The 19,735-nt window shown below is 37.4% G+C and overlaps 1 protein-coding gene across 1 annotated transcript in view; it reads right to left on the bottom strand.

Annotated features, from left to right (window-relative positions):
- Positions 1-18,672, bottom strand: part of Oct-TyrR (Octopamine-Tyramine receptor) — a 97,476-nt gene extending 78,804 nt beyond the window's left edge. Inside the window, exons 1-2 of the mRNA XM_032434727.2 lie at positions 18,211-18,672; positions 8,757-9,015 (exon numbers count right to left, since the gene is read on the bottom strand). The gene's annotated coding sequence lies outside the window, so the exon portion shown is untranslated. The remainder of the gene's footprint in view (positions 1-8,756; positions 9,016-18,210) is intronic.
- Between the last annotated feature and the right edge of the window lie 1,063 nt (positions 18,673-19,735).

The raw sequence follows: 19,735 nt of genomic DNA, 5'->3' as shown, positions 1-19,735 counted from the left end.
AAACTGTTGCTGCTGCTGCCGCTGTCAGCTCCTGGGCTCCTGGGCCTGTCTCGGATAGCTGTGTGTTAATTTTGTACGCCAAGCAGTAGCTGCAGCTGATGGGCAGGAGGTCCATCTACGAGTCCATGTCTGTGTGTACAATAGTATGTGTTTGGGTAACGCACATGTTGAGGTTAAGTTTTTGCAATTTGAATTAAGTGCACGTCGTTTCAGTGGCTGGGGCAGCCGGCAGAGTAGCTTAGTCGGCAACCATGTTACGGGGCATTGAGTGTTAGCTGCTGCCGGCACTCTGATGTTTTTATAACGACTAATTGCTCATTTACAGCCAGTCACAGCTGCCAGCTGGAGTGCCTGGCCTGTAGCCGGCTCGTGAGTCTCGTGCTGTTTGCTTTTTGGGTGCCGGGCCAGTAAACCCTACCGAAAATCAAAGCCGTTTAAGGTAGTGCCCGAACTCTGCACTAATTATTGGCGCCAGGAATTGCAAATATTTATGGTGTTTGCGGTCCCGTGCCGGGCGCTATCAAGTGCCCACACGTGGCCAACTCTTGATGGCAGCAACAAAATTTAATGCGTTTTTAATTTGCAGTCTTTTTCATGGTTTTACGACTCAGTCCGAGAGACAAAAACAAAAATATTCGCTGACTCTGGGCGGGTTGTGTAAAGCACTTAATGTGCAGCTCGCAGGTGTGCACACTGAAAACTGAGCCGAATGTGGCTGGGAAAAGTCAGTGAAGTGCTGCGATAGGGATCGCAAAAGAAGTGAAAAGGCCTTAACTTATAAATAAACAAGAAATCCATATATAAAGCGTTATTGATGCCACAAAAAATGCGGATATATGTGAAAAGCATTGGCCATAAGTTCATATATTTAAAAAAAAAACTAAAGTGTTCCACAGGCAAAAAGCAAGGCGACTTCTTTCTCCACACAAGGCTTAAATTAATAGGGTAAGAAAAGCTGCTAGACTATACGTTGGCATTCACAGGCTCTCGATTAGAAATTTACTTTATCAAAAGGATTTTTTGCGGTAAGCAGCTGACATCTTCAAAATACAAAAATAGAAAGTAAAGCTGTGTTAAGCCAAGTCATAAAAGAACAGTTTAACAATAATTAACAATATATCAAATGATACAACAATTAAATAGAAAAGGAGAAAATATAAATAAAACTTTTCTACTCAAAGCAATTATTGCACAACACATGTTTGTTTCAAATTTAACTAAATTTTGCTCTATTTATTCGATTTTAATCAATTAATTAATTAATTTACAATCAATTTTCTTTTGTTTAACCATTTACTTCTTTAAGGCATATTAATCCGAATGGCGATAAAAGCAATGAATATTTCCTACTAACTAAATATTTTAAGGACTTGCGCTCCCTTCGATTATATTTTACACATTCAATTTTTTTAAATAAAAAATTGTTTGCTTTTTATTTTAACTTTCTTCGTTTGATTTGTATTTTTATTCCTATGTTTATTGCAAGTTCACTGGCCTTGCACTCTCTTCTTTTTTTAATTTTATACTGATATATTTTTTACTATAAATTAAGAAAAAAAAGTTAACCATTTTTTATTAATTTGATTCCTGCTCTACCAATGCTTTTTCAAATTTAGCATCAATTGAGCTCTTTTAAATCAATTTTATTTTTTAATCGAATATATTTTATACATTAAATTGGTACAAAAAAATAAATACAATGTTTTCAATATATTTGAAAATTTAATTCCTGCACTAGCAATGTTTGTGTCGAATTTAACTGATTTACGCTTTCTTAATACGATTATAATACTTTTTAGGTGAATATATATTTTTTTTATAAACAATTTTTTAATCTCCTTTTAATCAACGCCTCTGTTTGCACAGCCCGCTCTGGGTTTGCACTCCTGTACACATTGTGGTCAATTTTTTCATATATTTTTTTTTTTGGTCATATAAAGAGCAACAACAACAACATCAACAACAACAGCAACAGCAACAATAACAAGGACAACAATGTTGCACGCAACGTTTATGTAAAATAGGCGACATTTGTTTTATTGTCAAGGGCTGCGGCGTGGCTGTTGCCGCTGTTACCCACCCCACCCCCTTATCAGTGTTGTTTTTGTTGTTGTTGTTGTTGTCGTTGTTGTTGTTGCTGTTGTTGTCGTTGTCGCAGTCACAGTCATGGACCAACATTGGAGGCACGCTTTCATTTTAATTGCACACATGCTTATCATTTCAACAACAGCCCCAACAGAGCACACACACATACACTCACGCACACACACACACACACACGTATTATATTCATACAAATAAACCCACATTTTTCTATATAGTATATGTGTGTCTGCAACCATTTGCCATCTCTACAGCTCGTTAGCTCTTGAGTGGAGCTGGCCAAAAATGTTGCCTGGCTATTTCAGTTTTTGGCCTTGCCAACATGCGCTGCATTTGCAAATGCTTGTTGAGAGGCCAGACAACAACTGTTGAATATGCTACATATACAATTTTATGCGATTGTATGTATATATATGTTGAAAAATCTATAAAAAAAAAAAAGGCAGTGCCATAAAAGTCGGCTACTTAAACGCAATTTGACTTTAATACCAGACCGAGCTAAGCAAAACAAATAAACATCTTTCGGGCCAAACAGATTTGCATTGTCCCGCCTTGCGTATGAAAAAGATTTACTAGCTGAAATTTATGAGCTTAGCCCTTGGCTTCTTGGCAGCAAGAAAATACAACCGCAGGCTGTATGTTTCAAGTTCAAAGTAAATTTCCTGTGGCTGTTGGTTGGCATTTTAACTTGCATTGTAAATCTCAATTAAATTTATTCTCCAAGTGCCTTGTATTTGCCCTGGTATTTGTTCCGACATGCCATGTCCGTGGCTATCATCCGCAGTTGAAATGTAAACGGCATTAGGCGAGATTAAAACTAATAAATAAACATTTCGATATTGGCAGCCACTCAAGTGATGCACTTAACAAACAATCACCCAATAAAAACAAGCACTTTCATTTACCATAGATCTAAATCGAATTGAAGAGGATTTGCCCTGACTCCACAAGCCACAAGTTGACTGTGCGCAAAATGTGCTAGTGCAGTTCGGGTTAATGCAAATGCTAAGTAAGTGCTTTTTATAATTGATAACTTTCAATTTAAATGCAGATTTTTATACCCTGAACGCATTGAAAATGGTTAAACAGGGAATAATACATTTGAGCTCATGTACGTAACAGGCAGAAAGAAGCATCTTAATCGATAAAAATCGATATCGAAATCCATGTAAGCACTAAGGCATCTGAGCATCGAAATAGCAGATATGGCTTATATACAAAGACAAAAGATATTCAAAGACGTCTTTGTATATCTACCGAAAGTAAGCACGAGTTATCAAGCGATTTGCGTACCATTTTCATTTTCATTGCAGTCAAGTATCACCCACATTTTACAGTAGATTCTTAATAAAATATAGAAAAAATTCCCTTTGCGACAAACCTATTATGCCCTCTTTCCTCTCTCTCTCTTCAATGTAAAATTCCAGTGAACGATTAGGCTCGTGGGCTATCAATTTCCTTACCGCAATATGCTTTAATACTTAGTATAAATAGCGCTGTTAGGTTAATCAAGAATTTATCGTTTTGGACACCTTAAGCGTCAGCTACCATTCCACTTGCAAAATATGTACACAAGTCAGAACATTAAGAGCAACAAGTGGCTGCTAATACCAGATTCTAGAGCAAATGCTTCAACTGCTACTTCAGGCAACGCCTCTATTTACAGTGGCTACAAGAAATACGCGCTAAAAACAACAATCATTTGTTGTTTTTTTTTTTTTGCCGGAGTCAAGCACCAAAAAGGCATTGAGTCCGAGTTGCGTGGTTGTATTTCATTTCCAGATTTGCTGCCCGCCTAGCTGAATAGACTCTCAGCTTTCTGGGCCACTTCTGGCCCGGAACTTGACTTGATTTTGCTGTTAATCGTTTTAATTTCTTACACATTTTATACGCTGCTCATTTTACCCAGGCAAAAACAAGTTGAGTATTGCACACAGCACAAAGTTGCAGCACCTTTAAAAAGCACAGCAAAATCAGTTAACAACAGCCCAACAACAACAACAACAACAACAGCTGTACGGGACTGCGATTGCGTTGGGCTTTCGAATAGGTTGGGATTTGGTTGTGGGGCGGGTCGGGCCAAGTGCTTGGCACTTGGTGGCGGTGTCCGTGTCAACGTAACTTTTATTTCCCCTGACGAGCGGCTAGAAAAAAAAACAGAGAGAGAGCCTCCTGCTGCTGCCATTGTTGTCGGGTTTTTTATGACAATAGGAAAAAAAAAACAGGCAAAAAAAGCGCAACGCGAATCGTGGGCCATGAAAATCGTAACAGTTAGCGAGCCGATGGGAAAAGGTGGGAGTTTGGCTCTGTTACGGAACAGGCATGAAAAAATGGTTTACTAAAACGGAACTAACCAGCAATGTGTGCGTGTGTGTGTGTGTGTGTGTGTGAGGTGAGATATGCAGATATATATGCATGGTATATACACACGTAACCAAATTTATGATGTCGTTATTTACATGGCATAAACTTTTGTTGTCTGCCCGCTGCCCGTTGCCCGCCACCAGCTGCAAATAGATTTTATGCTTTGTTTTACTTGCAGCCATGTTGCTATTGCTCTGCAGCTGCACCTTCTTCTTTTTTTTTTGTGTCCTTAACACAGTAGTTGAAGGGCATACGAGTGGGCATGTGCACAATGCTGCAGTGTTAGTAACATAACGAAAAGGTTGGCTTGATCGAAATCAACTTTTGCTGTTGTCTTTTGCTTGAATGCAGTTCGTTAATTAATGCTAATTCGACCAAGGCAAATATTTTTCCGTATTGTAAATTTCAAATTAATTCCTTCATAAAGCAAGCTGTTTTTGTGTTAAGGATTTCTAGCTGAAAGACTTTAAAGAATGACCTAATCCAAAAGTACAAATGCGATCTTTACAGTACAACGTGTTGTCTCTTTGAAATATTAAAGACATGTAGCAAAGCATGCTTTGAACCAGAGCGCAAGCAGTCTGAAAACAATTTGTCCGACTAGACTTTGTATTTTTTAATTAATTATGCTGCAAATAAGACTTACATTTTGTAAATATTTAATCATGCCTCAGACCTATCTGGATTCTCTCTAGTGTCAGTTGTGTTTTGCTTCGACTTTCGCAGATCTTGCAGAGCATTTCGAAGTCAGCCGCTTGCATTTGGAGATTCACTTTTGGTTTCTATTTTTTTATAAGTTCTACGCTATTTTAATTGGATTTTATCTTGCTGCTGCCATTTTACAAAGAACTCGCTGCTTGGCGTTTGCTGCCTGCCGCATGCCGCATGCCGCCAGCCGCATGTCGCCAGCTTCGAGGTAGCTGGCTGCTGTTGTTGTCATTTTCATGCAACGCTGATTTAAGCTGAGCGAAAATTGGCAAATGAAATGCTTTGAGTAAATAACTGACAGTAGCCGGCAGTAGCCGAACAACCAGCCGGCAGCCAATAAAAGCAGTTAAAGCAGTTGCCCAACTGCTGTTCGCCCCCTGCTTTGACATGTTTGCGGCATGCCGCGGGCAGGGGGCGGGTAGAGTTGACTCAAAGCGATGTGGGGCGGGGCGGCGGCGGCGGCGCTATTGAATAGCTCTGGGGTTACACCACAAACACGCACAGACAGGCACGCAGGTTAGACGGTTACGGCACGCATATTAGCTAGAACGTGGCCAATACGCATTCAATTGGCCAAATTACGCCCAAAAAGTGAACAGAAAAGTTTTCCTCATTCGTTTTTTTTTTTCCTGCTGGGCCCTCTTCGTTGCGGGACTGGCAACAATTTGCAAGTTACGGTTCGTGCAACTTTTTGCGGCTTCCATATGGCTTAAGCTGTTATGGCCATGTTATGACAATTTCGTTAGTAAATTGCGTGCCATGCTGTGATATATGGCGGAGGGCGGGCGATGATGGATAACAAAACGTTGTTCAAAATAAATGGAAGGTAGCCAATTTTTGGCAATATAGAAACTTCTACTACACGAATACTTAAGTGTGTGTGAGTGATTGAAACTTTTGAATAAAAAATGTATAGGAATATTTCGAAGCAAAAAAAAAATTGTAAAAAAATCCACAATGCTTGCCATGCAGTACAAAGTCTTGTAAGCATAGGTGAAAATCCTAACTACAATAAACTTAAATAATATTGTATATATATTTATCTTTATTAAAGATAACCCACAAATACATATACATATATATTCTTTTTCTTCTATAGGCAATATTTGATCCTATAAGTATTTTAATCGTTTCGGATCTTATCTTATAATGTACTTAATTTATCCTTTTCATACTGCAGTTCGATTTTAAGCCCAAGCCAGATGTCCAATATTTATGTCCCTTTAACCGAACCCCAGGCCGAAATATAGCTGAAGAAAGAACAGCCAAAACAATTCTTTCGAAATTTTAATAAAAATACGTAAATAATAAACTGAAACGTTGCACGAAAAATTATATGAAACGTGACGAGACAGTGGGTTCTCATAACTAGAAAAAACCTTAACAATTTCCAACTTTATATTTTGATTAACTTTTGAAGATAGTGCCTCGGCAAGCCGTCGTCATGTTTTTCATATCGATTACAGTTGTTTATCTTCTTCTGTTTTTTTTTTTCCAGTGTGCACTGCTAGATTTTCTGCTGGTAATTACTTTTTTTTTACTGTTCACATCCGGTGTCAGGTGGCAACGTCAAAGGGCCGACCACAACTGGCCACCCAATAGCTAACAAATATGTCACACAGCCATCAGACGGGCTCCGTGTGGCCGTTTATCATACGTTTTGCATATGACAAATGTGACGTCAGTCGGGGCAGCCACAGCAATATCAACAACAGCAGCCCCCACAAGGGGCAGCCATTGGGGCAGTTGGCTTAAGCGTGGCTTTGATTTTAATGGCGCCCACATGTGCTGCTAGCGACAGCAATTAAGTTATATTAAGCACATCAAGTGTGCTCGCCGAGGGCGTTCTTGCGTAGGGGGGGCGTGGCAGTTGAGTACCACAACACACACGCGCCTGAGCCCATTAAAGTTTTAAAGTCCGGCAAGCCCCTGACAGCAGGCGGCGCACAAAGTAACAAATGACATTTCGATCGGGTCGCACAATAAATAGATGGATGAGAAATAATTTGCAAACAAAATGGACACACACACACAGTGCGAGCGGCACTTAAATTTCCACAATTTGTATTATTTCGATATAAAATGTACAAGCAGGCCGACCAAGACAAATGTCTTGCTGTGTGCTCGGGGCCGTCAACATTCTCCAAAACGAAATGGTAATGACAATGACAACGCACAGCACACGATAAATGAGCCTTCATTCAGCCTTGCATTAAGCTGGACGCCCAACTGTCTGTCGGAAAATGTGTTACTAAGCATTTTCCACCAAATGGACTTAAGCAACTGAAAAAGCCTGCAGCACATTTCGAGGCCCATGGCAACAAACTAACAAATTTGCCAACAAGTTTACTGACTTTAGCTGTTTGTTTATTTATTTTTTGATTTGTCATTTTACATTTTTTTTTGCGCTACTTTGGACATTTTCTTAAAAAATGTCACGCTTTAAAAGCGTGTTTATAGCATGAAATGAAGTGGGCCTTGTGACTTTTGGACGTACTTAGTCCTTTTTTGTGGGAAAGGCAAGGCAAGGAATGTTGGCATATAAGTATAAAGACTCAATCAAAATTCTAATTGGCCTGGAAAATTAATTTTTAATTAAATAACAAATAAGCAGATAATTTATTTAATTGGCAAACTAAATTGTTAGATAAGCTCTGAGTGTGCTTTTGACGTTCAAAAAAGTTTCGTTTCATTTATATATGTTCCTTGGGGTATAATACCCCAAACGCTTAATCTAGGCGAACTTAAGCCCATAACAGAAATATATTCTTGATCAGATCTCTGTGAAAACATGTCTCTTTTTGAAAGCAGTTAGTAGCTGTCGTTGTTGTTCTTGTGCTCCTTTGATGTTAATGGTATTCCCACCCCACAATGCCCAGCTGGGCAGCATGGCAAAAAAAAAAGGGGGTTGATCCCCAAACATAACAAAAATAAAGCTACTTTAATATTGTAACGAGATATGGCTGCAAATCAAGTACAAATAAGCACAAGCCAACAAACAACTCACACTTATTCATTATATAGATTTCAAAAAAGCGTATATGGGCAAATGCCAGCATACAAAGGTATAATTATATGAAAAGTGATGGGTATAAAATAGATTAAGACTTAAATCTAATTATAAATAAATAAAATAAATATAATAGCACTTTAAACAAACTATGATATGGTATACAAAATTATAATTATAGCTTAACATTGAAGATTTTAAACACGGCAAAACTTTGCAAAAATGGCTCAATTAAAGTTGCAAATAAAGCCAAGCTTTTGAAAAATGTAGAAGAAGACTTTAATTCTCGCTTTCGATTATTTGTTTTAAATTTCATTTTTTTTCTCTTTGAAATTCAATTTTCAAAATCGAAAAATCGTTTTTATCGATTTAATTAAATGCAATTAGTTAATTAATTCTACAGATGGAGCACATCCATATATATTTATCGTATGACCTCTATAGGAACAATCACAGTCCCGAAGGATATTTCAACTTCGGTAAATGTTTTTTACTGCTTGAGAATTGCTCTTAAAATATATGACTTTTTGCTTGCCTTGGCTACGAGCTTTGAGCCAATTTGTACACTTACCTAGCGTTTCACTTCTATGTACAAAATATTCTTTCAATTTTCATTATATTTGGTATAAGACGTCGCCTTTTGCTTTCTGCTGTTTAACATAAAGCTCTGGCATCGCAGCTGGGGCCAGTTTTGTTGACGCTTCGTCTTTAATCCTTGCATTGCGCATTCGCCGCGTTGGCATTTCATTAAAACCGATTCCAAGCCACACAGCACTGTTGCCTGCATGCACATGAGAGCTGCACTGAATAAAATTATATGGCATTGGTAACTGAAATGAAAAACAAGAAAGTCAAAGTCTGAATAAATCACATTTGACAGGCCAATTCCTCAACGAAACTGTGGTCAACTTGCAGGAGAAAGAACCACGAGAAAAACATTCTCTTCTTGTTAGTTCCTTGCATTAATATTGTGCACTTTAAATAATTCCCAACCACATTGCAATCACATTTAAGTTGATTCACATTAAATATTTACCTTCAACTCAGTTACTTCTGCTGTTGCTTAAATATAATAAATTCAATTCAACCATTGACTGTTTGGACAAGGAAATTCTTATATCTTTTTTCAGTAGAACGCATGAAAAACACACAGACATTAACTTTTACGTATTTTGCAGTGTGCATAATTAATACCTTAATACATTTAATGTTTTTAGTGGCGCCGTCGAGCTGCCGAGAGCTGCTAGCAAAGTTTAAGGCAACAGGAAGTTATAAACTTTAGTAGAGCTTAAAAAAAGGATAATAAAAAACATGTCAAAAATGGTGCCGAAAAATTTTCTATTCGCCCATTGTAAATGGGTAAAAAGGGTAAAATGAACTTGTGCAAATGATTGTTCAGGCAGAAGGAAGCATCTTCAATCCCATAAATTATATATATTCCTAGTCAGCATCAATAGCCGAGTCGATCTAGCCGTGTCTATCTGTCTGTTCGTATGTACTAACACCTTGATCTCATAACCTTTAAGAGCTAGAGACTTAAAATTTTGAACGTAGGTCGTCCCGCGCAGTAAGAATTCCGATCATCGATTAGTTGCTTCATGTCCAAGCAATCAGGATATTCGCAAGTCAGACACTTTCGAATAGCGCACTCTTACTTGCTTAAATATGTAGCCAATATATCTGCTCGAAAGGAATAGGAAAAATGTATATTTAAAATCAATCAGATTTAGAAATCATGCACTTCCCATGCACATATTCATATGTATAGCACTTGCATTAGCTCAAGTTATCAGGAGTCTGCTGCAACCCTTGCATCTGCAGCCCTCGACAGCACGAAAAAAGAATATAAACCTCTGATTGATGCTTGTGCGTGTAATGCCAATGATTAAACTGTTACAGCAAACAAAATTACTGCAAAAGACACTGACGAAGTGCGCGCTGGATGAATGCGAGTGCGAATGCGAGTGCGAGTGCGAGTGCGAGTACTCGTTCATACTCGTATGAGCTGCAAGTAAGTTGTCGAGCTGCTGTTGAAATTCCCCTCAGATCGCTGTATGCTGTATGAGTTAATGTTGAAATTCAGGCAATTGCCCAAGTACGAGGGCCATGAAATATGCAAAGCAACTTTTCGTACCAGCTGCCTGCTGAAGAAGAAGAAGAAGCATCCATACCAAGAATATGCAGATACTCAGATACATAACTTCGTTCAACTTATTGCAGTGCATTTGTTTTGCAAATTGTCAGTAGATTTCAGTTTTTCGGATGTTTTTTTTCTTATTAAATTGCGTGTTTGCTGTTGTCCCTTTCTGATTCGAGTATAAGTTATTATTGTCTGTGTCTGTTTTTTTGCTTTCGGATAAAAGCTGCAGTTTTGTCGCCTGCAGTTGCAGTTATAGTTGTTTTTTGTCGCTGTCCTTGGGGGGAATTGTGCTGCCTTGACTGCATTCCACTTGAATGAAATTTCCGGCGACAGCACTAAACAATCATAATAACAGATACTTTTTATGCGACGCTTTGCTCTCTGTCCGTTTACTTATTTCTCGCCCGTTTGTCACTGCGCCACCATCAGAAACTCTCAATGTCAGTCAGCCAGTCGGACAGCTGTTTGTTCCTGCCTTTGTCTCTCCCACTGACTGGCTGACTGACTGTCTGTCTGACTGGCAGTGAAATCTGCGAAATAGATGGAATAAATGCATACCGCATTTATTAAAGCTAAGAATTCTGCAATTAGGAACTCGCCAGACTGATACTGCGCTACTTTTGCGTCCAGTTTTGGTATTTTGCACAAATCGATAGTCAAATGAGTTTAATTATTTGACAAACATTCTCGTGTTGTCCTTGACAGGCACCAAAAACACAACCATTAACGCTGAGCAGTTGCCCATCAAACGGCAATTAGAGCAAATAACTTGGCATGAGGGAAAACAAACTGCATGGCAACTGAAATACTTTTGCCAAATAGCATACAGTATGAAGTAAAGGCCAGGAATGACTTGACAAGCGTTCTTTTTGTGGTTCATATGTTTAAAAAGGACATGATATAGATCTGCACGTGAATGTTAGAGGTAAATAGTATATATTCCTTATCAGAATGAATAGCTAAGTCGAGGAAGTCCAGTCAGGCTGGAAGCTAGAAACAAGGTATTTTCTAATCGAGCACAAACAGGAAGCGTTTTTTTTTTTATATTTTTTAGTTTTGGTTTCAGTTTTTAAATTTATATTTTGTGCATATATTATGCATATTACATATTAGAAAGTACTTAAAAATTAATAAATTCTGAATATTTTACTAAAATGTTTATTATCATCTATTTTTCAATTATTGCAATTTCTTATTATTCTTCAACTTTTTCAAATCTAACAACTTAGCACTCTAGTTTGGCCAAGTGACGTCTAAGAAATTTTCTTGATTGCAAAGCTTTATGCTTTGATTTTTCAAGAACCAAATTGAGTTTGTGCACGTGTATATTTTTAATGAATGGCCGGTTTCCAAACTCTTTGATATATAAACAAGGTGTTTTCTCCATCTAGCATATTGAATTTTAGAAAATACTTTAAAATTAAGAACTTTTATTAATTAAGTAAATAATCTAAAACCAAACTCTCTGCAATTTCTTAAAACATTTTCAATGTTAACAATTTAGCACTCCAATTTTGCCGAGTGACGTCTGCATTTGATATTTTTTCGATTGGACAGGCAAGAGGCGCTAACTTTTTGCTTAGATTTTCCAAGAACCAAATTGAGTTAGTATCTTGACCTACTCAACGGATGAATTCGTTTGTGATTTGTGTGGCCAGCGGGCAAAAATATTTTTTTTTTTTTTTTTTTTTGTCCAACTTGCGAAGAGAGCCCCGCCAAAGTAAAGAGCATTTCGCAGAGCTAAGCGAAAATTGTTGGGTCGATAAAGCAGTGCAGGCTAGAATGTTAAGAGAATCGTTTGAAAAAGTCGGAAGTTTGATTCGATTTTTGATGCTGATTATTTTTTTCTAAGAAGTCGCATCATTAATGCACAGAAAATACTACTTAAAGCGAATAGCGAGAGAAATACTTAATTTTGGGTGAACGAAAAGTCGCAAAAGACCAAACACCAATTTAAGTTTCGCTATGCGGTAAACTTGGCTGCTTAGCTGCGGTTGCGGCTGCTGCTGCTGCTGTTGCTGTTGTCGCTGCAGCTGCCACTTGACCCAGTGCCGCAAGTTTGTTTTCAAAACACAATAATCCGCTTGGCTGGCCGCCCATAAACACCTCGAATTAATTGCTTCGCTAGCAGAGTGTGTGTGTGGCGGCAGCCGGGACGGGGCTGGGCCGAGCAGAGAGCTAAATACGAGTAATTTTGCCAGCCTTTTTTTTTTTTTGGATGGCCCCGCAAATGTGGCAATAAATGTCAACGCAGCGGGCTTATACAAATTTTGCAACTTAGGCCGCGCGGACCTTCCTTCCTGGCTGGGTGCGTTGCACTCGCCGTGCAACTAGGCGTATGCGTTATATTGCGCATACGCCACGTTGACTGCTGTCGCAATTTGCCCTTTTCTTTTTGTTCCCGTTGCTGTCGTTGCGCTTGGGGTGCGACATTTTTCGCAATTTCATAAAACAATTAAAAGCCATTAGGGCTAACAAAAAGTCATGGCAAGCGTTCGCATCTCAGAATCTTCTTTGCATTTTCGCTACCCTTGTTATAGTTGTTGCCATTGTCGGACTTGTTGTTATTGTGCGTTATTATTGTTGTTGCTGCTAGGGATAATGGCGTGTCATTTGCATTACGCGTTGCCACAACAACGATGACAAGATGTGAGCGCTTGTGTGTTGCTTGTGTGTTGCACATGCTGCCCGCAACAGGCAGGAAAAACGTGCATTCTCCTCTTGCTTCAACTATGCAACTTCATAGTCGGTTGGAAGCTTACAGCACAAGACCCATGTGCTGTCCACACAGGTATTGCACAAGCAGTTGGAGAAAAGGTAAAGCTGTTTAAATTTATGGCAATGATGCATTAATGAGATGCACGCAAAACGGACAAAAACAAAAATACCATGAGATAAAGTATGAGAGAGAGAAAGAGAGGGACAATTAGGGTTATTAATTTATTAATTAATATATAAATATTGAATATTTATACGGCAGTCTGTAATTGTTGGGCTTAGGTAATTCTTAAATTTAATTTCCAATTAATATTTAACTAAAATAAGCAACAACGTCCTAATTAATTGCCTGCTATTAACCTTATGCCAAAATAATTCTCAACTCAATATTTAGTTTAATAGTAAAAAGCTCATTTAATTTCGGCAGCAACTACATTTATTATTCATGGTCCAATTATTTTATATTTAATGTCATATATTTAGTAATAAATCCGAAAATCATGTCAAATGTTTAATTTGAACTTTGGCTTCAATTTAGTTGGCAATAAACTAATTAATTTATAATTAGGTTAGTTTTTACTGCACTCACTAGATATTTCAATTCACTTATCAATATCAATTTTCATCAATATCCAAAGGATTCGCAGTCAAATATTTAGCCAATTTGAAATTTATTTAATATTTTTATTCGAATATTAAATACGGCTTTTGGTTAGCCAAAATTGGGACTCTCAATGCTGAAAATTGCAATCAATTAGTTTTGCGTTATGTTTGCCCAAAATGGAACTGTTTGTAGCCAATTGCCATCAATTTTTGTATAAAAATCTTGCTGCACTTTCATATTAAAAACGTGCAAAACATGCGAATGGCCAAAAAGAAGCATCAGATCTGAGACCATTTAGATTTTAGCGCTTTGCTATTGGCCACATTCACGCGATTTGATAGCCACAGAAAAAAAAAGAAAATAGAAAGGCACCACAATTGAATTAAAAAACGTCAAAACGTTAAAATTGGGTTTCTGGTTGGCTGTGCTTTGTTTTTGGCTCAAGCGCTGGCTCTGTGTGGATGTGCCGGATACTTCTGTTTCCGACAAGTGCGGCAAGTGTTTCTGTCAGTTGCGTTAACCGCCAAAAAAAAAACTCTCACACATCCTCATTTGAAAATCGGTTATTTATGACCAACAATGTTTCTGGTTTGCTCGCCATAAAATTAATAATCAAATTTTTCGCTGCAAATTAATTGCGTTTCATGTGCATTTATTTCCGCTACGTAACTAACTAAAACTGCATGACGTTCGAAAGAATGTTTTCAAAAAATAAAAAAAAAAAAAAACAAAATTACCAGTACTTGAGCCATAAAGCGAGCACTCGATTATTCAACACTTGATGGGTAATCAACTCGCAATTTGTAAAAGTTGTTGCAAATTGTTAAATCGCTTGTGCGATTGTTATAAATGTAATTGGCTTTTCTGCTTAAAGGGCGTCACTAATAAATATTTAATGCTATTTTTTTGCACAAGTGGGTTAATTACAACTTGGATAAATGCCTTGCAGAGCAGGGCACAAACAAGAGTTGAAAGCTTTAAACTTTAAGATTTGGATTAGTTTTAAAAGTAATAAATTATAATAAGAACTGCCTCGTCTGACTCTTCATAGCTTGCTCGAAAATAGTGACTAACTTTCATTTACTCACTTCTTCTTAATCTTAATGTCATGCTTTTCGTAACATTCTATAATAAATTTCGCCTTTATATGCAATTTTCATGATCTGATATATTACTTTTGTAGGCAGAACTTTGCATGTGAATTTAACGAGAGATAAAGAGATATATAGGCAAAAATAGACAGAGAAGGATTTAGTGAATTAATGTTTTCCGTATCTTTTTATCATAAACGTCGCCCTTCTATGCGATTCGCATGTACACATATAGGCGATAAGCTTCTGATGGAAATAAGCCGACTTTCCTCCAAAGAAATACTCAACCTCTGACAATTTAAATTTACGTTCTCTTATCATGCTTTGCTTATTGCATTTTATTCGAACTCGTGATGAGTTTACCCAGCTGTCTGGCTTCTTTTTATCGTTTATTCGTGATTTTCTTTCGGAAAAAATAAATCATGACCACAACTCTCGCATTACCAACTCGTTTAGCTAAGCTGTAGCATAATAAGTGTAAGACGCAAACTGTTGCCACATTTTCTTCGACCTTTTCATCTCGTTCCTTGCCACTCGCTCACCTTGTGCATATTGTTGAATATTATAAGAAAGCCAAAGGCACAACAGTAAAAATGCAAACAAGCTGAGGCGAACAAGTCAAAGCAGATGGGTGTATACCGAGATCGCGAGAAATTTGCGTAATTTGAAAATATTGAATATTCAATTTAGGAATATTAATAAAAAGCTACTGCACAAACTGTATTAAAAGCAAACACAACCTAATGTAAATATATAAAAAATAATATTAAAAAAAAAATTGAAGCCATGAAAAATGTTCAGCGAACACAACAAAGGCTTTCTGTCCGCATTCTCGGGTTATTTGGCTGATTGGATTTGGCAACAAAAAAGATTTTCTTTCTGTGGCTCAGCGCAATTAAACGATTCCCGGGAAATGCTGAAGAGTTTTTCGCGGGCGTCGGGTAAACACTTCAAAAAAAAAAAAGGGGTGGTTTTTGCAATTAAATTTCAAAAGGGCAAGCGCAGTGAAACCAACGAGAAACCCTTCTAAAGTGCAACTCGGGTATTTTTTTTTCGTACGTTTTAGCAAAATTGTTTTTAAATAGTTTGAAGCTTTTTGCGCCTTCAATTCAATTCAATTTAGTTTGATTGGTCAATATTCATAAAATCACCGAAAACTTTTCAACTTTTCTGCGGTTTTAAGCTCAACATCTCGAAAGTTTCTATTGGGGTGCACGGAACAACTTGACTCCCGTCTCGACTAGTTTGCGGCGTTTGCGGCTTTGTTCGACTTGCAAATGAAAATAGTTTTGCCCTTGCTAGCCACAAAAAAAAAACCCAAACTGAACAGCAACCAGGGGCAAATATTTTCGCAATAGCAATTTTGAATATATGCGGCATGTTGTGCAAGCCAAATTAAAGGAATTCGACAGTGCGAGCGAAAAAATGGCCCTCCTCTGTCTGCAAAACTTTCCCATTTTTCCACTTCATATAGCATTATGACAGTGCAAAAAGAAATGCATAAACGAAAGAAAGGGCAGCCCAAACAAGAGCACAACAATCACAATATTATATATATACATATATACAACAACTGTCAGCCCCAACCATCAGCATCGACGATGAGCTGCAAAGCCAAATTGAGCAACACAACTGCAAAAGTAGACAGCCTGGACTCGCACTTGGCCAACAGAGTCCACGGCTGTGCCCGGCCCGATGCAGCAGTCAATTTTGAAGTAGCCTGGCCAAGAAAGCTAACTGACAGCGGTGCAGTTGGCGCTCCTGGAACGAGTCGAGTAAGAATAGTTTACTTTCGCCATTTGAGTGAAGCTTTAAAACACAACAGGTTTATTTTGCGAGTTGTTTTGTTTAAACTGAAACAAGAAAGAAAAACACACAACGAACTTTATAGAAATATCCTTGTGTACTTTGCGCATACGGTTTTGCAAATATTTGGGAAGAAAAATGTTGCTTGTTTTTTGAGTTATCTTGAAGAACGGAAAAGTTTTTATCTCTCAACTGAATTGTTCTTAATCGTACAGTTCGATATAAACTATAAAGAAATCTTAGTACAAAATAGTTTTTCATACAACTTTATTTTCGACCGATAGTTCCTATGGCTGCTATAAGATATAGTTCTATGATCCGACCAAAAGGGACATACATATGTTATGCCTGTTAAAGAAATACGGACCAATGCAAGCGAATAGAGGACAAAAAGTGATTTACATATTGAGCATATATTGTTTAGAATATATGCACTAAATATGGTTAAAGATGATATAAAGAAGAAAAATTTAATATACCCTTATAAAATTCTTAAGTTCTTCTAAGTTGTTCGAACTTTATAACTACAGAAGCTTTAAGCCGAGAACATTAGACTTTATAATTCAGGCTCCAAGAAATATATCTTTTTTTTCCTTTTTAGTAAAATATATTTAGTTTAAGAAAGAGTTTACTGCTGAGATTTTAGATATTAATATGTGAAGTATCTATAAGATTCTATATATAAATCATACTCAGACTTCCTTGTTTCACACCGATTGGCCCAAGAGAATATTAACTAAAGATATTCGGGACAATAGCTCATGGATTACTCAGTCGATTTTGAATACTTCTCAATACACCCTCCGTAAAGCCGAGCGATTTTATTGTATTAGATGCAGTAGCTTCCGCTTTATCCTTAATCTGTGTGTGAGTATTTTTTTCTCTGTGTCTTCAGTTTGCGAGTATTGCAATCACATAAATGGCGTCTACTTAAAACAAATCCACATCGATATGCGAGTTGAAAGTACTTGCAAGGGCTTCGGCTTGAGCTGCGTGTGCGTGTGTGTGTGTGTAACGAGCCCATCTTTACCTTGTTGCGTTTCATGCGACTACCGGAACCCGGGGCGCCATCTTCGATGTCTTATGTAAATCGAGCTGGCTTTAAGCGCCAGATGTTCGCATTCAACAGCCTGGCTCGCGATTTTATCGCCTTTCTCCCGCCCTCCGACCCTGCGCTTGGGCCTATTTAAACCCGAAGTAATATTGACTTGGGTGACACTTTATTTTTGCGTTTTGCATATTTGCATAATTTCAGGAAGGACCCTATTTTCAATATGTTAATTAAAATCGAAAATAGAAAGTAACTTAAATTTAATTAATGCAACAACTGTTGAATGTGCATGCCGAACACATTATACTTGAAGCTGACTTTCTACCTAAATTTAAAGTTGCTTTAAAGTTTTCTTTAACAAATACATACATACATATTTAAGTAAATATGTTCATATGTTTGTGAAAGCCCAACAACAATTCAGTGCTGTACGCACGATTTCCAACTATTGGAAGGAGTCAGGCAGACTAATACATTTACATACATACACATGCATACATATACATACATACATACATACATACACATGTATATGCACATCACTAGCAGATGCGCTGAGCTCAACACTCACATTCGGTCTTTCTTACGTTCATAGATTTACACAAACATACTTACCTACAAGTGTATATATACATACATACATACATACATATGTATGTCTCGGACGTTTCTAGAACAGCAGCATACGGGTATACGAATTGGCCCCAAACAATAATATTCGCATATATACACACACACATATCTATGCACGTGCTTATTTTCCACGTTTATTTATACAACATATGCAATACCCTCTTTTGACAATAAGAATATTTAAGTCGTAATGAGTATGCACTTACATAACACTAATTTAAACATTGCACCTGCTTTTATTCTTTGCAAAAATGACATTCTTTATTCAAATGCCGGTCGCATGCGCTGCCACGAATGTTTACACTATCAAAGTTACATTTAAATTCGAGCACATTTCGTTTACATGAAAAAAAACACGCACTTAGTTCACTCATTAGCGATTCTCAATTAAACTCAATTTAAACGCAAAAATAATAATGCTTCACCCACGAAAATCGACACTTGCATTTCTCATAAGCCGCGCAGATTACAATTGTGAAAATAAACGGTAAATCAAACATACATATGTATGCATGTTTATGCATACATAGGATGGGAAAGAAATCGAGAAGCGCAACAGAACAGTAATCTTGCCGGTATTGTGTTTCAGCTATTGCTGCCTCTTCTCATCTTCTTCTCAATTTCTTTTCGATCTCGTTTTCAAAGCCGTTTAGTTTCTGACATTTGTGTTACATGCGTACATGCAGCGCTGCAAATGTGCGTGCGTGAAAAAACTCTGACGTCACTGCTTAACAGTTTTTCAGATGCGTTTGTTGCGGACAATCTATCAATTCTATATATTTAAATCATTAAATGAACAAATCATTGCGTATTATTTAAATATGAAAATGCATGGCTATTTACAGAGCAACACAATTATATCTTGTGACGTCACACAATATTAAACAGATGCACGAAGCATAGGCAGAGTCTTGGTCTTGCAAGAACAAAATGCAGACATGTATTTTGTTTTGTCTCCCTATCCAACTGCTTCGCACTTACCGTTCTTTTTCGCTCGGCTAATAAGAACTGCCAGAGTTGATTTTTGTTGAAGCAACAGCATAAATAAAAAATTAAATTCAGAGTTAATAATAAGTGGTGTTTGTGTTAATGTTGCTGTAAATGTGAATGTGTGTGAATTTAAATTATGGTTTCAATTGTTTGAACACTCGAGCTAGAATGTGTGAGCGGCAGTTCGACACAGAATAACCATTTTGATACAAATGCCAAGAGCCTTACCTACGGGTAAGTGTATGTTCATTTAATTTAAAATGCACACATTAAAACATATGCCTAAGTCTTGTGCCAAATTGCATACATTTACTACTATACATGTATGAATGTACATGAATATAAATATGTATGCATGTATGAATTCCAGCCACGGCAAACCCAGCAGCTGTTCTTTGACACGCGCCCTGCTGGCCTGTTTGTATGTATATATGTACGTGGTATACATATGTATATGTATACACATATAAATTTGCCGTTGCGGTCATTCATAATTTGGCATGTGGGTGAGAGAGGG

The sequence above is a fragment of the Drosophila virilis genome, chromosome 3 (assembly GCF_030788295.1).
Source record: "Drosophila virilis strain 15010-1051.87 chromosome 3, Dvir_AGI_RSII-ME, whole genome shotgun sequence".
Lineage (NCBI taxonomy): Eukaryota > Metazoa > Arthropoda > Insecta > Diptera > Drosophilidae > Drosophila > Drosophila virilis.
This window is presented reverse-complemented; position numbering and strand designations above follow the sequence as displayed.